Below are 16,520 nucleotides of genomic sequence, written 5' to 3' on the forward strand. Positions count from 1 at the left end.
AAAAAAAAAAAAAAGACAGACAATAGCCAGTGGTGGAAAGGAGGGAAAGAAATAGAATCCTACAGACTGCTGATGAGAATGTAAAATTGTGCAGCACTTTGGAAAAACTGGCACTACTTCAAAATGTTAAACATGCAGTTACCAAATGGCCAAACAATTCACTCCTAAATAGAGAAATGAAAACATACACCCACATAAAAACTTGTGCATGATAGGAACGTTATTCACAATAGCCAAAAATGGAAGCAACTCAAAGTTTATCCATTGATAAATGGAGAAATAAAATACAGTATATCCCTAGAAGGGAATATTATTTGGAATATAAAAAGGAATGAAGTTCTGATATATACTATAACATGCATGGATCTGGAAAACATTATGCTGTAATGATGTCAGTCACAAGAGAACACATATTGTATATTGTATGCTTTTATTAATATGAAATGGTCAGAGTGGGCAAATCTACAGAGGCAGAGAGCATATTAGTTCTTGCCTAAGGCTGTGGGGAGGCGTAATTGGAAATGACAGCTAACAGCTACAGGCTTTTTTCTTCTGGGGCTTGACAAAAATCTTGTAAAATTAGATTGTGGTGATGGATGTATAATATATTAAAACCACTGAATTAAATGCTTTAAGCGGGTAAATTTTATGGTATATGAATTATATCTCAATACAGCTATTTTTAAAAATAACAGTAGGGGCAGTTAACTTTACTTCATGGGCTCTTGAATTTCCAGTTCTATACAATAAAGACTTACTGCTACCGACAAGGCATTATCTACATCTCACCACCAACGTATAGGCATCGAGAGGCAGCTTGCGCAGTCGTGTGATAAATGCATAGAGAGCTTGAAGATTCTATAGAGTTGACTACAAAATAGCAATTAAAATGTCCCCAGATGTTCATTTTGATGATAAAATAGAAGGGTTCTGAGATGTAAGACAAAACCCACTTCAGAAACACTCCATGCAGAAGGTATTCTAAATTTAACTGTAATATTAAGCTAATTTGTTGAACGAAAGCTACTGGGCTGGCATCTTTGGTTTTCACTGTAATTCTCTTGAGACAGACAGGTTTGGTCTTGTGACTATGATTTTCCTTTTGCTTGTACATTATTCATAAGTTTCAAATGGCACCATCTGTCATAGTTTTCCCCCAGATATTGAAAACTTCCTCCATGTTCTATTATCATTTGAATCTACAAATTCCTCCTCATAAGCAAATCTGAAAGTAACCAGTTTCAATGAGGTCATTCCTCTTCCTCCCTGCCCTGCATTTGTCGCTATGTCATTACATAATCACCAGTCTAGGAAATGGGGAAACAGGATTTAAGGCTGGCATAAATTAGAGTCCATAGGACAACTTCTAGCACTACTGTCAAGGGCAAGAATCTTGGCCACATCAATCTGAAGTCCTATGTGACTTTCTCTTGGAGGCTAGGAAGAGACAGGGTGGAGATGCCGCTGGTTATTATTGGGTCACTAAGGGTAAGTGAGTCTGTGATAAAGAAATGAAATGAGGATTTACAGAGCAAAGCTGTAATTGCCTCACAGACACCTCCTGCTCAGTGTGTTCATATGGGTTACAGCAGTCTATGCACAAAACAGTCTTCCAGGGAGTCATTAGCACGCCCCAATTTCTAGAAGAAACAAGATCCCAGCAATGTTAAATCATTTGCCTGTAGTTTCAGGGCAGGTCAAGGCCATCCTGGAACTTGATCCTGCTCAAGTCCTTTCCAGCCCTCTGTTGGGGTGATTTTGTGGTGGCAAAGGACCCAAAGGCCAGTGAGCAGTGGTGGAGGTGGAATCTGGGTCATGGGCCATCCTCTCTGAGGGGAAACAAATGTCTGAGACCTTATTGACTAAAAGCTCTGACTGAAGAGAGAGAACGCAAAGACAGCCAATTTACTATAAGTACATGAAATATTTATCAGCAGGTGAAGTCTTTTGGGAATCATTTAAAATATTTATTTATTCAAATTATTCAAGTAATTGTCTTTCTCTTCAAATGCATGTTGGGAATTTTGTGTGCCAGCGAGAAGAGGTTAATAAGCAAGTGAGTAAAGTTTCCCATGATGAAAAAGAAAGGACAAAACTGTGCATATTATCCCAAAGGAGACTGCTGGACTTTTTGCCCAAACTAGAAAGGCAGCACACAGTCTTAAAGGAACAGTCAATAAATTCCCCGAGTTGGGACATCAGAAACAACCTCCGGTAACTGGCTAACACTGCGACATAGCACCTACACCTGGAAGCGGTGTGGGGGACGGGTGAAAAGCTGGGGGCTGGGGTTGTCTTTTTTCTTCTGCATTCTCATTGCAGGGTGGGAAAATGATCAAAGAATGCAGAGCAACCAAGAGTCAGTGCCCTGCCCTTTATATCAGCTGTCTGGTCGCTTATGAAAGTATTCTGATAGAGTTTTTTTAAAAGAAGCCAAACTTCCACTCTTCACAACACAATTTGAAAATTCAGAACATGCTAACAGATTCAACAATTTCACTTTCAGATCAAAGTTCACCCATCCCAGATCATCTTAATATGTGGGGGCGGGCCATCTGCCTGCAGAAACATAAACAGCAGAACTCGTTCACACCATGCCAGCATTTCTGAAGCTACATTCTGCAGACTTCTCAAAGAACAACCACATTCTTAGGACTGTGGGTCAGGAAACACTGAAAGAGGTTTTGGGAAAATGCAGTAGCAAAACTGTGCTGGGAAGCCAGCAAGTGATAGGCATATTTCACAAGCAAGTGTAAGAAATGTTAGCCAAAATGCAGTGTTCAGGCAATTGGCCTACACTCAATAAACACCAGCTAAAAGACAAACAGCAAATCAGCAATTCTGGGCGCTGATTCTGGGCCCAGAACAGGGAACAGAAAACTGAGGATGGCAACCAGTTCAGTTATTCTAAAATGAAAAAGTCAATTCGGTGCTGAAACATAGCCGGCAGAAGGAAATTAGGGGAAAGTTCAGGCTAGAAAAGATGAATGCCATGATAAGTGGTAAAGGCCAACAGAGAAAGCACCTGTTCAATGCAGTCATTAAAATTAAGTTAAATTAAAAGTGTTAAAACTAGTGTTAAATATTAAGCAAGACATGTACATGATTTAAACTTTGGTCTAAAAAAATAGAAGATTTCCCCTTCTCCTCTTGCAGATTTACCATTTCATCATTTACTCAGTCGACAAGCTTACTGAGAAACATCTGTGCCAAGTACTGCCTAGAGCTAAGGTTGCAACCAAAATCTCTGCCCTCAAAAGTTTACACTCTAAAAAAGGAAGACCGTCAACTAGATGGAGGATGGTGGGAGCTGCAGAACAAAGGGGACAGGGGGCCTCACAGGCTATGGGTGTATGGTGTGGTAACATACATCTGAAGAGGTGTGAACCTCTTAAAACATATTTAGGGCTCTGAACCAATGTTAAGCTTTGAATAAATAATAATAAATAATAATAATAATAGTAATAATAATAAAGGAAGAAAGACAATATACATGAATAAGACCAAGAGGTTAGTCTTACAAATTGAGTCATTTCTGTTTAGAAAGCTTTATTGATCCATTTAACATTTTCCTGTGGGAAACCACTCTCCTCCTTGGCAGCTCCCTCTTTAGTCAATATAAGGAATTAGAGATGGATATCTCGATATTCACTCTCTTTGGGTTTGACTGAACTGCTGATTCAGGATTTGTGCATTTTATCACTTCTGGAACATTCTTTTTTAAAAAAAAATTATGCATACAATACTAGGGTACAGGCCAGAGGTGCAGGGGCAGTGAGAAGATTCACCAGAGACAGAGAGGGGAGCAGAACAAGCAGATTAACAAAGTACACTGCTGAGGGGAGCAGGGGGCAAGATAGGAGAGGGTTGCCACGCAATGAGTCCCCGGCCAGGAACTGAACTCATGGTGCAGTGGCTGAGGCCAGTAACATGGTGCTGTACCTTAACCCGTTGGCACCACCAAGGAGGGTGCCTCTTCTGGAACATTGTTAACCAATATTTCTTACTCTTTTCTCCTTAGTTCTCTATATATATTAGTTCTGGAATACCAATTAAATATACATTAATTAAACACCTTCCCACCTTTCCAACCTTTTGCATATTTTCCATTCCTTCATCTCCATGGAAGGTGTTATATATAATTTCTTCAAATAGACCTTCTCATTTACTAATTTTTTCTTTAGCTGTTTCTAACCTATGTAATCTCCTGGGTTCCCATTCAACTATTATGTTTTTCATTCCTAAAAGTTCTATTTGTTTATTTTTATTATTCTTGATCATTTCTGATGGTCTCACCTGCCCAGGTTATTGTTTGGACATGATCTTTTGTTATTAAACATGCTTCATTTTCTGTACCTGGTAATGTGTAGAGTCATAGCAGGTCTCATACTATTGTTTATTATTTCTGCTGACCTGTTTATTAAGATTTATTCCCTTGTGTATTATGTGAGTTTAGTGTGAGCCCATGTTCCTTTGAATATTGTCTCCAGAAATCTTGGCTTAATGCATTTTCTCCAATGCATATTTTGCATTGTTCTAGGACCTAGGGGTATTCGCAAGCCAGAAAGACCTTAAATGAAATCATGAATAGAGAAATGACAAACCTATCCCTAGATTCCTCCTGGTTTTTCTGGGCCCTCCATCAGAACCATGGGCAAGACAGGAAATTTCTTTTTCCTTCTCATCTATTTTCCTGGTTCAACTTTTCATCGACAGTGTCACACCTACTGAGTCCCAGTTTTACAAACAATTTTCAAGCCAACTCCTGATCTTACATCACTACTGGGTTTTTATTTCACCCCCGAAGCACACAGCCTGGCATAACTGAGACTAGTAGATACCCCTGGGACACCTTCAGCTTCAGCTTATAGTTACTTTCCAAGTGGTTTTTCCTTATCATTTCATCTCACTGAAACTTTCAGTTTAATAAAGTATTTTTAAAAGTGGCATTTTTATTCTATTGAATATTTTTAGGTATACACTACTTCCTGGAAGGGTTATTTGGATTACTTTTTCTGTTAATCGCCCAGATATAATTTATTTTCAAAAAAAGGCATACAACCTATAAAGAAAATATTTAAGTTTGAGCACTCACAAGGTCTGAGTATTAGCTCTTCCTCGATATCAACTAGGGTAGGGCTGGCAAAGTGCTTACCTGTTTATGTTATGTTGTTTTGCTGAAGCCAGATATGCTTAGTTATTGATGCATTGTCTATAGCTGCCCTTAAGCTACAACATAAGAATTGAAAAGTTTTGACAGAAACCACGTGGCCTTCAAAATGTAAATATTTGTCATCTGGCTCTTTACAAAAAGTTTACCAACCACTGAACTAAAATGTGCCTTAAAAGAACACTTCCTCTGCTGTTTATTTTCCCATTTTGTGAAATGGGTGTGCTCATCCTTCCTCTTCCTCTTTTCTCCATTAGCATTGAAGAATAATCATGAAGCTATTGACAAATTTTCTTCAAAATTCAAGGTGAGGTTGGTGCTTGAGTGGTGAACCGAGAGGTCGCGGTGGGTGGGCGAGCGGCTTCGGGCGAGGAAGGAGCTAATCCAGAATGGCTACTCTCATCTTTGTTGATAAGGAAAATGGAGACCTAGACACCCGCGTGGCTTCTAAGGATGTACTGAAGCTGGGATCTAGGCCTGCAGCCAAAGTTTTAGATGGCAGAGAACAGGTTTCAGCAGCACATGTTGGCAAGATGTTTGATGCTCCGGCAGCCTTACCTAAAACCATCAGAAAGGCTTTGGGAACTGTCAACAGAGCCACAGAAAAGCCAGCAAAGATGAATGGACCCCTCAAACAGAAACAGACCACCTTCTCTTCCAAAAAGATGGCTGAGAAGACTGTGAAAGTACAAAGCTCTGCTCCTGCCTCTGATGACACCTACCCAGAAATAGAGAAATTCTTCCCTTATAATCCTCTAGATTTTGAGAGTTTTGACCTCCCCGAAGAGCACCAGATTGCACACCTGCCTTTGAATGGAGTGCCTCTCATGATCCTCGATGAGGAGCAGGAACTTGAAAAGCTGCTGCAGATGGGCCCCCCTTCACCACTGAAGAGGCCCACTCCACCGTGGGAGTCCAATGTGTTGCAGTCTCCTTCCAGCATTCTGTCAGCCCTGGATATGGATTTACCACCTGTTTGCTATGACTTCGATATTTAAATTTCTTAGTGTTTCTAGCTGGTGTGTGCATGTTTTTGTATTAATAAAGCATTTCTTTAACAGACAAAAAAAATCAAGGTGAAATGCTTTACAAAATTTAGGTCACTTTTTAGTTTGCTTAAAGCAGAAATTTATTTTAAAAATGAATCCTTTCAGAAAATATAAGGATTGTTTTAAATTCTGACCTACAAGATTGATGACAAATTCAGAATGAGCTTTGGTTTAAAACTTTATCCGAAAAATAATCCCACAAGTGCTCCTGTCTAATCAGATTCCTGAAATTCCCACACCCAAATTTTTAGTACTGATGGAATGCTGGGGACATCTGGACCCAGAGCAGAAACATGGAACAGAAGGATCATGGCACAGGTGTAGCACTCTCCCCTGAAGGGCATTAGAGGGCATGGAGGAAAGACATTATCTCAAGAGGGCAAAACACCAGCAAGCTTTCCTCCTATCCTGTCTTCACCACTCTGGGGCTGGTCTCATCCCAGGGGTCCTCTGGCCTCCAAGGTCTTATCAAAGGGTTGTGCAGCATCAAATTCAGTAGAGGGTCTGACCTTTGTAAAAATGAGTTAACTTGGTTACATTGACGCTCTGTGGTGTGGGAGACTGTAGGAAAAGGAAATCCTGTGTGTCTGTGAGCTGCAGCTACTTAGTGGTTATGTTCAGTGTTAAGTTCTGCCTGTTTTCAGGTATGTATACAGTGTCTGAAAAAAATAACCAAACAAAAACTCATCTGTGCAGATCCTATGGAAGTGTGATTTCATATAAGACCAACATAAATATGGAAAGAAGTCACAGATCTTTCTAAAGACATCTGAAGGCCTGCAAGTGACCCCCAGCAGAAACCTGGCCTGACACTAGTGATCCCAGAGCTGCTGAAAAATCAAGGGCAACTTGTATCAAGAGCAAGTTTCTGTTCCCTACAGAAAAGAGGACAGCAGAAGCCCAAAAGAAGTTTTTGCACAGCCAACCTGACCACATACCACCTTGGAGAGGCAAGACTGGCAAGAGGGCCTGCCAGCCACTGTCAGTTAGGCTGCGGGCTCCAGAGTCCCTCTGCAGCAAACAAGCAAGCTCGCTGATCACTCGTTACTTCACCTGCCACACACTGAATACCTCCTGAGATTCTGCGATGTGGGACACCACGGAGGGCCAGGCAGGCACAGCCCAGGGCTCCCTGCTCTCAGGAGTGTGAGCTGCATGGGGAGCCAAGGGCACAGCAGTGCAGAGACCCTACACTAAGATCCTCGGCATTACTCCAGCCTTCCAGTCTACAGCTTCATGCTGTATGCATACATATACATCCCACATTTATCTCTCTTCTTCACTTCCCTCCACGAAACTACCAGTTCCTGGAGGCAGGGATTGCCCTCTGTTCACTCATTGTTGCAGTCCCAGTGCCTAGAAGAGAGCTGGCACAAAGTAGGCCCTCAATAGAAACTGCAGAAGGAACAAATGAAAGGTCAAAACAACTTTTAGAATCTTGTCAACCATTCTGAATGGTTTATGCCACCAGTTTCAAGCAGCAGCTTGTCATCACAATGCAAGACAGACACCAACCACCAGGACTGAGGACCCATCACACACAGCAGGAACACCTAGGTAGAGCCCCACTTCTGCCCCCTCTCCACCCCCCTATCCCCGCCACCCCGGCCTTCTGGAAAGCACCCCGAAGTCCAGAACAACACAGTGCAGGAAACCCCAGCACAGTGGAAGGAGAAGCTGTACCCAGTACAAGCCCCCCTGAATCTGACAGAGGTGGGCGCCTGGCCCAGTCCTGACTCCCCCCGGCCCAGGATGCCCCTTCCCTCCCACAGGGTCCTCTACCTTGGCAGGAGCACACAGCCCCTTCTGTCCAATCTGCAGGCCCAGCACCTCACTGTCCCCTCGGAGGTGGCCCCTCTCCTTCCAAGAGGGTGTGCCCAACCTGTAGGGCTTGTGGGGAACATTTCTAGAAGCATCCTGAAGTTCAAGAAAAGAGGCAAAAAGGTGATGATGATGCCGATTCTAATCTCTTAGCAAGCGAGAGCATTCCTGGGGCTGTGCTTCTCTCCTAGAGGTTGTAAGCTGATGCTTTACAAATGGATGGAGCTGGGAGGGATTATGCTAAGTGAAATAAATCAAAAGGAAAAAGATAAATATCAGATGGTTTCACTTATATGGAGAAAATAGAGAAACCGAACAAAGTGTCAGGAAAAAGGCAAAACTTGCAAGCTGACCTCAGGTCTGAGGCACACAGCTGGAGCGAGGGAAGGGGCAAGGCGGGGGAGGGGGTGACACAAGACTGTGGTGACGGGTCACGGCTACTATGGTGGTGGGAGAGCTGTGGGGAAGACACCAGAGGGGAGGAATCAAATGCTGTACAGAAGTGAATGACAATGTTAAGAAGATAAATAAATAAAAATTAAAAAACAAAAACCCACATGACAGAGTGGATTTATGCAGGTTCTGGGGTGAAAGAGTTCCAGAAACAATTCTGCTATTGTTTCTGTACACATCTTCAAACCAAGACTCACTTGTTCTAACCCCCGTAATTTGTAAAGGATGAAAATGTCTTTTACAGGCATTACATAGGTACCAAGCAGGTGGAGTTTGCTAAATACATTTTACAAAGGAGGAGCCCTTGGCTAGGAGAGGTCAGCCAATCTACTTTAAATCCCACAGCACCAGGATCAGAGGGGAGCCCTGGCTGGTTCCACACCCGGACAGAGTGTGGTGGCCAGGATGTTAGATGAGGGCCCACTCCACTGCAGGATGCACCTGTACCTGGCTGCTAGGTTTCCCCTTGGAAAGTAAGGGTGAGGAGCAGCAGAAGGGGAGGAGGAGCTAAAAACCACACTCTTGCACCCACACACCAGGACACCCCCCCACACACACATTCACACCACCTGCCCGGTCGGCGACTCCTGGGGCCCACGCCCCACCCCTCCCCTGCATCTGTAAGTGTCTTGCGTGTCAAAGGTGTCAGGAGGAGGATTGTCATAACCTTGTGGCTTGTGGTGACCCGGTTTTCAAACTCACATTCTTTTGTGCCCAAAACTATACCTAATAAAGAAAGTAGAGTGTTTTGTGACTCACTGAGACCTGAAATAATGCTCTCTGTGGGCCTTCCCATGAAAACAGTCAAGGAAAATACTCAAAAGGGTGACATTGTCAGCTCATTCATCGGTGTGTGTGTGTATGTGGCCACTCTGTCTCCAGAAAGCTGAGTGTGCATCCCAGTCTTAGTACCCACAAGGGAAGCACGCCCGCTCGCTCACTCCCCTGCCTTGCCAGCCTGGTGCAGACACAGCCCAGACTCAGAAGCACCAGCTATGGCCCCAAGCCACTCACGGCTGGAGGCTGTACCTGGTTTCCAGTCGTGATTATATCTTGCATGAAACAATAGCAGGAGAAGGGGATGAAGCCCGTGAGAACGTCAGAGTCATCAGCTCTTGAGGCCTTTCCACTGCAAGTTCCTTGCTCTTTCTGCCTCCCAGAGACATCGTCTCTGCTGCCTTATTTGCACCCTCCAGCATCTCCACCCAGCACTGATGGAGGGAAACTAGGGGCTGGGACAGGGGTGGGAGCCATTCACTGCAGCGAGCGTGAAACCAACCACAGAAGAAATCGTCTCTTGTCTTGCAGATGCTTGCCAACGTGAAGTTCACAAATGTCATGTCTGCTCCCTGCCCCCAGGGACTGCCCCTCACTGCCTCACAGTTTTCTGTTGCTTCGCTGCCTCCTGCTGCCCTTCAGAGTTCCACGGGTGGCCTTTGCCGCACGCTCCGCTAAGGCAAGCAGTACCCCCACGCATGTGTGCAGTCGCTAGCCCTCGTGCTCTGGAGCAGGGTTTGCATTCCCTTGCAGCCTCAGAGGCTCTTCCAACCAGAAACGCAGCTCCCCGGGCATCAAGCTGCCCACAAGCTGAGTCCAGGCACATGCAGTGCCCAACCTCAGCCGCACACACTGGTGAAGAAATGGCTACACGACCTTCCCAGGGGCATTCCAAAACTCACAGGACCTAGTTCCTTACTGGAGTGTCTATTCCATGTACATAATTCTACCCTACCGGCCAAATGCAGACTCTGCAACGCCTGTGCTCTTCTCCCTACCCTGCTGAAGACAAAGACCCCCTCCACTCCCTCCCATCTCAGGAGTGACCACCACTGGAGAGCCGAACAGAGGCGCTCAGGTCACTCGTGGCCCTGATCATTTCTCTGGAGAGAAGCAGTAGAGTCATTGCTCAAGAGGGCACTGCAGTCAGAGCCGGGCTCCCTACCTACCCACCATGCGACTCAAACACAGATGAGAATAGTTCTAGTACTTCTGTGACAGAGTTGAGAAAAGGCATAAATAACCTCCAGAAAAGCTGCATGAACAGGCTGAATCAATGCCCTGTTAGCTAGGGCTCGTGGCATCCTGTGGACCCCAACATGCAACACTATTCCCCCAGAGCCATATCTGCATCCATGTCTAGATTCCCACCTATGCTCAGACCTCCTGGCACCAGGCCTCCTGGGCCTGCCACTGGGCTCCCTGGCACCAAACCTGTGTGCTCACCACCCCTTGTCACCAACTACTAGCTACAAACAGTACCCTGCGAGAATGTCAGCTCCAAGGAAACTGTTGTGGACATCACAGTTGCATGAAAAGGGTTTCCCAAGCTTTGTCGCACTCCGCGGAGACACAGATCCCTGGAGGCAGGAATGACTCTATGTATCTGAGAAACAGCATACCTGCCTAGAACCCCATGTGCCTCGATGGCAAGCAATGCAGACAGAAAGAAAAAAAAATGCTCTTACAGAGAGATGCTATATGACTTCACTATAAAAGCAAAATATATTCTGATGGTGAATTGGACAACCTTGTGCTATCTCCCCAGGTCCCTGGGATACCACTCTCTTCTCTCTGTGAAGACGTTTCAGTGAAACTGGGCAAGGAACAAGGTCTTGCCCTGCGGGTCACTTGAAGTTTCACTAACAATCAATCTCCTCCTACCCTCCCCCCACACGCACATGCCCATGACAAGTGTTCCCACAGTTCCACAAGCTAACAACAGTGTCTCATCGCCCTAAGGAGCCAAAGCACTGGCCCCCGACTGAAGCCCCATAGCCCCACACCCCCTGGAGTATGGGGCAGGTGAACATTAACAAAGGCCTCCGCCAGAACTGGGAGCCTGTAGCTACCCCCTCACAGCAACCTCCCAATCCCTGAATTTGAGCAGGATCTGGGCCCTCTCCCCTACCCACTCTAACCTGGGGCCAGCACATATGCCATTCCAAACTGCACCCACGTGCCAGGTTAAATTCTAAGCACTCCACCCTCAAGAGGTGGCCTCTAGTTCCCTTCGTCTTGAATCTGGGCAGGCGGCAGGCTTGTTTGGACCAAAAGAATGCAGAGTCAGGGACACTGTGCCAGTTCCAAGTTACTCCTTCAGAGGCCTGACAATTTCTGCTTCCACCCGCCTGGAAGGAGCCCAGGGATTACCCTGCCAGAAAGACCAGCGCAGGGAAGGCGACTGGAGCTTTGGTTCTGGTCAAGTTCCTGGCTGAATGCAGCTGCATAAGCAGCCCCTGACGCTGTTTCTAAACTCTGGTCCATGCTTCATGAACAACAACAATCATATTGTCCGTGCACTTGTTTGGGGGTAGTTTGTTACATAGCAGTAGGTAACACCAGGCCATTCTCGTGAAAAGAAAAGGAGGCATAGCAATCATGTGGGAGACCAGAACTGGGGGAAATTCTGACCAAGCTTCCTCAGGGGCACTAGGGAGAGGAGGGCACAGGTGTCCTTAGGGACAGGCTGGGTGCAGGTAGGGGAGAGGGCCCAGAGAAAGGGAGTGCCCACTCCCAGGTCTTTTCGACTGGAGATCTCCAAAAACAGTGGGATCAGGGACAACGTCCCGTGTGCTGTTGCGCTCTGACCTGTGACCCTAAAAGTAAAGCTGCTGCTTCTGGCTCCTCTGGAAGCAAGACTGCTTTCTCTCTTGACTGCCGTCGTGATGATCGTGCCCTTCACCTCTCCTTCACCTTAGCAAATATGATCTAAAATTTGCTGCACTCCTCCACATAGTTAACTGGGAGATTCCTCTTGAGTCCTATTTCCAACTGGCAAGATCATGGCAAAGGTCTGGCAGATCAAGTCAATGGTCCCCTGAGGCAGAAGGCAGTCACAACCTTCTCAGTGTTCAGTGCTCCACTGTGGGCTCCATGGTATCCACCTCTCCACAAAGCGGGGACAAACAGCTTATTTTTTTCTGTATTGTTGTCTACTCAAGCACTGGCCCCCTACTGAAGCCCAACACCCCCTGGAGTACGGGGCAGGTGAACAGGCTGCCAGCCAGGTCTATAAGCCACCTAAGTCCTGGTGCCTAATGTTCCTCATCTCAAAAATAGACAAGCTCCCTTCTAATAAGAACCGTATGACACATCTAGAGACCTTCCCCAGACCACCAAAAAGTTCAGTTCCAAATGGGCAGCCCAAGGTCAGCAAGCATCTGTGGGTGGGAAGGACAGTATCCAACATATACTGTCTCCTTCTAGCATGTGAAATGTTCCCTGTCAAATTATGGCTATTGAAAAAGTTTGGACCAGTAGTACCTGCTTGATACAAAGTTTTTCTACATGTAACATTAATTTCAGATTCTGGAAAACATATCCTAAGGTCATTATTCTCCTAGTTGTGAAGTATCCTGCATGGTCACTAAAAGATATTCCAGCATGGGGGTGACTCAGGAGATGGATCTGGGGTCGCTTCTGAGGGGGCCTGACCTTCTATGCCTGCTCCTGCTCCACTACCTCTTCCTCCCTCGAGCCAAAACCAGCCACCACATGATAAGCAGACCCTATGTGGGCTCCGCTCGCCACTATTTCCTTCAAGGCAGGAGAAACCCTACCCTCTGAGACAGGGACCTTGGTCTTGAACAAGAACTAGAGACCCAAAACACAGCAGTGAAATTCCAGACCACTCAGAAGTGGAGGTGACTGCTGGCTGGCCCCCCGCTTTGCCCCCCAGGTCCAGCAGCAGAGTAGATGGCCTAGATGTCAGACATGCAGAACCTCACAAAGAATTGATCTTGCCCATGAGGATGCTGCTGGCTGCAAATCCTAAAGGCCGGAGTCCAGCCCTGACCTTTCCTGGAACAACTGTATGCAAAATGGACAGTTTAGGTGGAAAATTTTCAACGTTTATCCTGTATCACAGCCACCTGGAAGTTCTGTGACAGCACAGATCAAAGTCCTCCCCTCCCAACCCTGGAATTTGGTCCATATCTGTCACAGAGTCTACACCAATAGTTTAAAATCTGAGCTGGAATTGTTTAAAATCTGGTCCAATTTAAGAATTGCAACATTTCACTTCTAAAGCAGATTTCAGTTTCTCTTAAAAAGCAAAGAGACCAGGTGACACTGAACCTGCCCATCCACAGGTGGTGAGAGCAGTTCATTGGCAGCGTCTCGCAAATTGGAAAAGCACAGTGTCGGCCAATGGGCAGGTGCTCGCCCCACGTGACCATCGGCCTTTGCTACATGGCAGGAAAGTTTTAGAAAACACTCCACAGGGAAAGAGTCAGCTCTAAAGTCTTCTTCTTCTCAGGAAAGTCATAGAAATGGCCCAAATTTCTCCTACTCTGACCAAGGCACCATTCACCAGCCTCCAGACCCCCAGGGATCAGGATCACGTCTTAATAATCACTGACTTCTCTAAATCTAGAATAGAACAAGTGCTCTGGAAATGCCAAGGGATGGACAGAGAGATGTTGGTACACACCCTCCTGGGCCAGGACACCCATGCCCCTAGGGTCTCTTTCTGAGGAGGCTGCACAGGATACCCCATTACACCACACCTCAGTCCTGGAGGCCAGTGACAGACAAGACTAGCTCCCCCTCCTCTTATGCTGGATCTTTCTTCCTTCAATTTGTTCTTTGTTCTTCAATTTGCTGGGGGGGTTTTTTGTTTGTTGGTTGGTTTGTTTTTAATACTATCTACTGTTCTGTGGGGTTGGGGGGGCCGATTTCAGTTTTTGTATTTTGTCACTGAAACAGCTTCACACAGATACACTGAGAAATACCATCACTTTCTATCAAGAGGTTAAATAAATAAATAAAATACAGAATATGCATCAGCACTTAAAATTTAAGGCAGATCTTCATTACATTATAATGGGAAGGTGCCAAACTGCTGTTTTATGGGAGGGCCTGGGGGGGAATAATTTGTAACACAATGTATAGATTATGCTATCACTTAGATGCAAAATGCACACACAAATGAAGCTATGTATTTCTTTCTCTAGTACATGAATAAGAATCATTTGGAACAATACACATTAAATTGTTAACAGCAACCCCAAGGAAGAGACTGGAATGTGGGGACCAGGGCAAAAAGAACTTTGATTTTATAATAAGAATGTGCTCCGAGTATCACTTGTATAATTAAAAATAGATCCAATCATCTGGAAACATAACAAGTGTTCATTCCTCTAATGCCTGTTAGATTGGATTCTTTTCAGTGGGCCAGAAATAAAAGGTGAGTCATCACTCTTCTGAAACATCCTTTTCTTCACAGAATGAGACACATGCATAGTTTCAGAATGTGAAATCAGGCCATAGTTCAACAATCTAGAAATGCAAAGTTAAAGTAAAAACGAAAGGGTTTGCAAGGCAGCTCTGAGAAGGCAGCCTCAGGGCCAGTTCTGATCCAAACCCACCCCCACAGGCAGCATCCAGCTGTCCCCACACCAGCCAGGTAACCAGGACCCAGACAAACATGACCTGATCCTTTCTCAATAATTCACATTTGAAAACATACAGTACAATTTTTTACAAGTAAACCTGGATTTTGGAGTACTGAGTCCTGTATTTCCAATGTGTACTAATATTCCATGTAACCAGAAATGCTCGTGAAGATTTTGGAAAAGACATCTCCTGGTTTTGAAAGTCCTTTCAGAAATATGAAAAAACAGAAATCATCCACCATGCAGAAATATCTAAGAAATAAAACCATCAGCCAGCAGAGCGAGAAGGCAACTGTCTGTCTAACCACCTTGCATGTCCCAGCTGCCCTGAGACCCATCTGTGCATCCACCCACTTGCTAGAAAAACCGACCAGGTGTCAGATCATAGCAAGACTTACTTGTTGGCCATGAAGCTACAATGAGACACCAGCCCAGAGAGCCTGGGTAAAAGGCGCCTAGGAGGAAATGCAACATCCTCAGGACCTCCAGTTGGGTTAGCCAGCTTGTTCCCCAGGCACGGAGCCAAGAATCAGACTCCTATTGTCAGTGAAAGCCTGTTTAATTCCACAGAGCCCCTCTGGAAGGGGAAGAAAGATACTTGGCCTGGAGACACAGCAGGGGCTGAGCCTTGGAGGCAAGCCCAGATGAGATGGCACTCGCTCCTTGGGGGAGACAGTCACAGTTAAGGTAGGCAAGCATCTGGTCTCCTTGAAAAGGCTATTCCCACTTGGGCAAGAAAGTCTCACATCCCCTTAAGTAAGGCACTTCTGAACATCCACTACCTTAGAAAGTCTGAAAGAGAATTTGACTTGTCAAGGACACACCTACCAGAAGGAATGTTCCAATGGGTCTGTCTCCTGCCCTCTGGCTCCCTGGATAGCTGGATTTCTTGAAGAACCATGACCAGCTTTGGGTACCTGTGACTTTGGTTAAATGTGTGTCCATATGTGAGAGGTGCAAACAGTCTTGTGTTAGGTGCTGGGATTCTGTGATTCCTGACCCCTCCCCCACCCATTCTATGGAGCTGTGAAAACTTTACCATTTCTCTCCCATCAAACTGCACTCACTAGTAGAAAAGTCTCCTTGTTCTACACTTCAGGAGATGTTCTGAGAAAAACAGACTTGAACAAGTGACAGGAATTCATAGGAGACTCAGGTCTTTGGGATTTCAAGGCACTTGCTGAATGGCAACCACTTTGGTGCAAAGTCAATAGCTATATATATATTTTTTTAATATAACAGTTTATTTTTACATCATTTTGTACATTTTTTTTTGTTTTCATCTCAATTGTTTCCCATCACCAAGGCACCCTTGTGCCATCACCATAGTCCCGTGCACTTCCCTCCCCACCCCCCACCCCCCACCCCGTTTTTGATGCCATTCCCCACTCTACCCCCACAAAATGTCTCTTGTATATGGCTGTTCACTATTCCTATTTTCTCGCCTGGTCCATTATACTCCTGTCAATAGCTATATTCTAAGGACAGCATCTTCCCTGCTCCAGTGAAGGAATGTGGGGTACTCTGATTTATCCTCCATAGTGGAGAAGCAGGAGAAGAGAGAGGAATTCAAAAAAAAAAAAAAAAAAAACTGGAGAAGAGTCAGGGTAGATGCTCCCCCAAGGAAATACG

The 16,520-nt window shown here is 45.3% G+C and overlaps 1 protein-coding gene and 1 pseudogene across 4 annotated transcripts in view; one reads left to right on the top strand and one right to left on the bottom strand.

Annotated features, from left to right (window-relative positions):
- The window catches only part of ACOXL (acyl-CoA oxidase-like), a 269,242-nt gene that overhangs the window by 156,627 nt on the left and 96,095 nt on the right, over nt 1-16,520 (bottom strand). The window lies entirely within an intron of this gene.
- On the top strand, nt 5,485-6,223 carry LOC101624192 (annotated as a pseudogene).

The sequence above is a fragment of the Condylura cristata genome, unplaced genomic scaffold (genome assembly GCF_000260355.1).
Source record: "Condylura cristata isolate star-nosed mole 26May11 unplaced genomic scaffold, ConCri1.0 scaffold00020, whole genome shotgun sequence".
Taxonomy (NCBI): domain Eukaryota; kingdom Metazoa; phylum Chordata; class Mammalia; order Eulipotyphla; family Talpidae; genus Condylura; species Condylura cristata.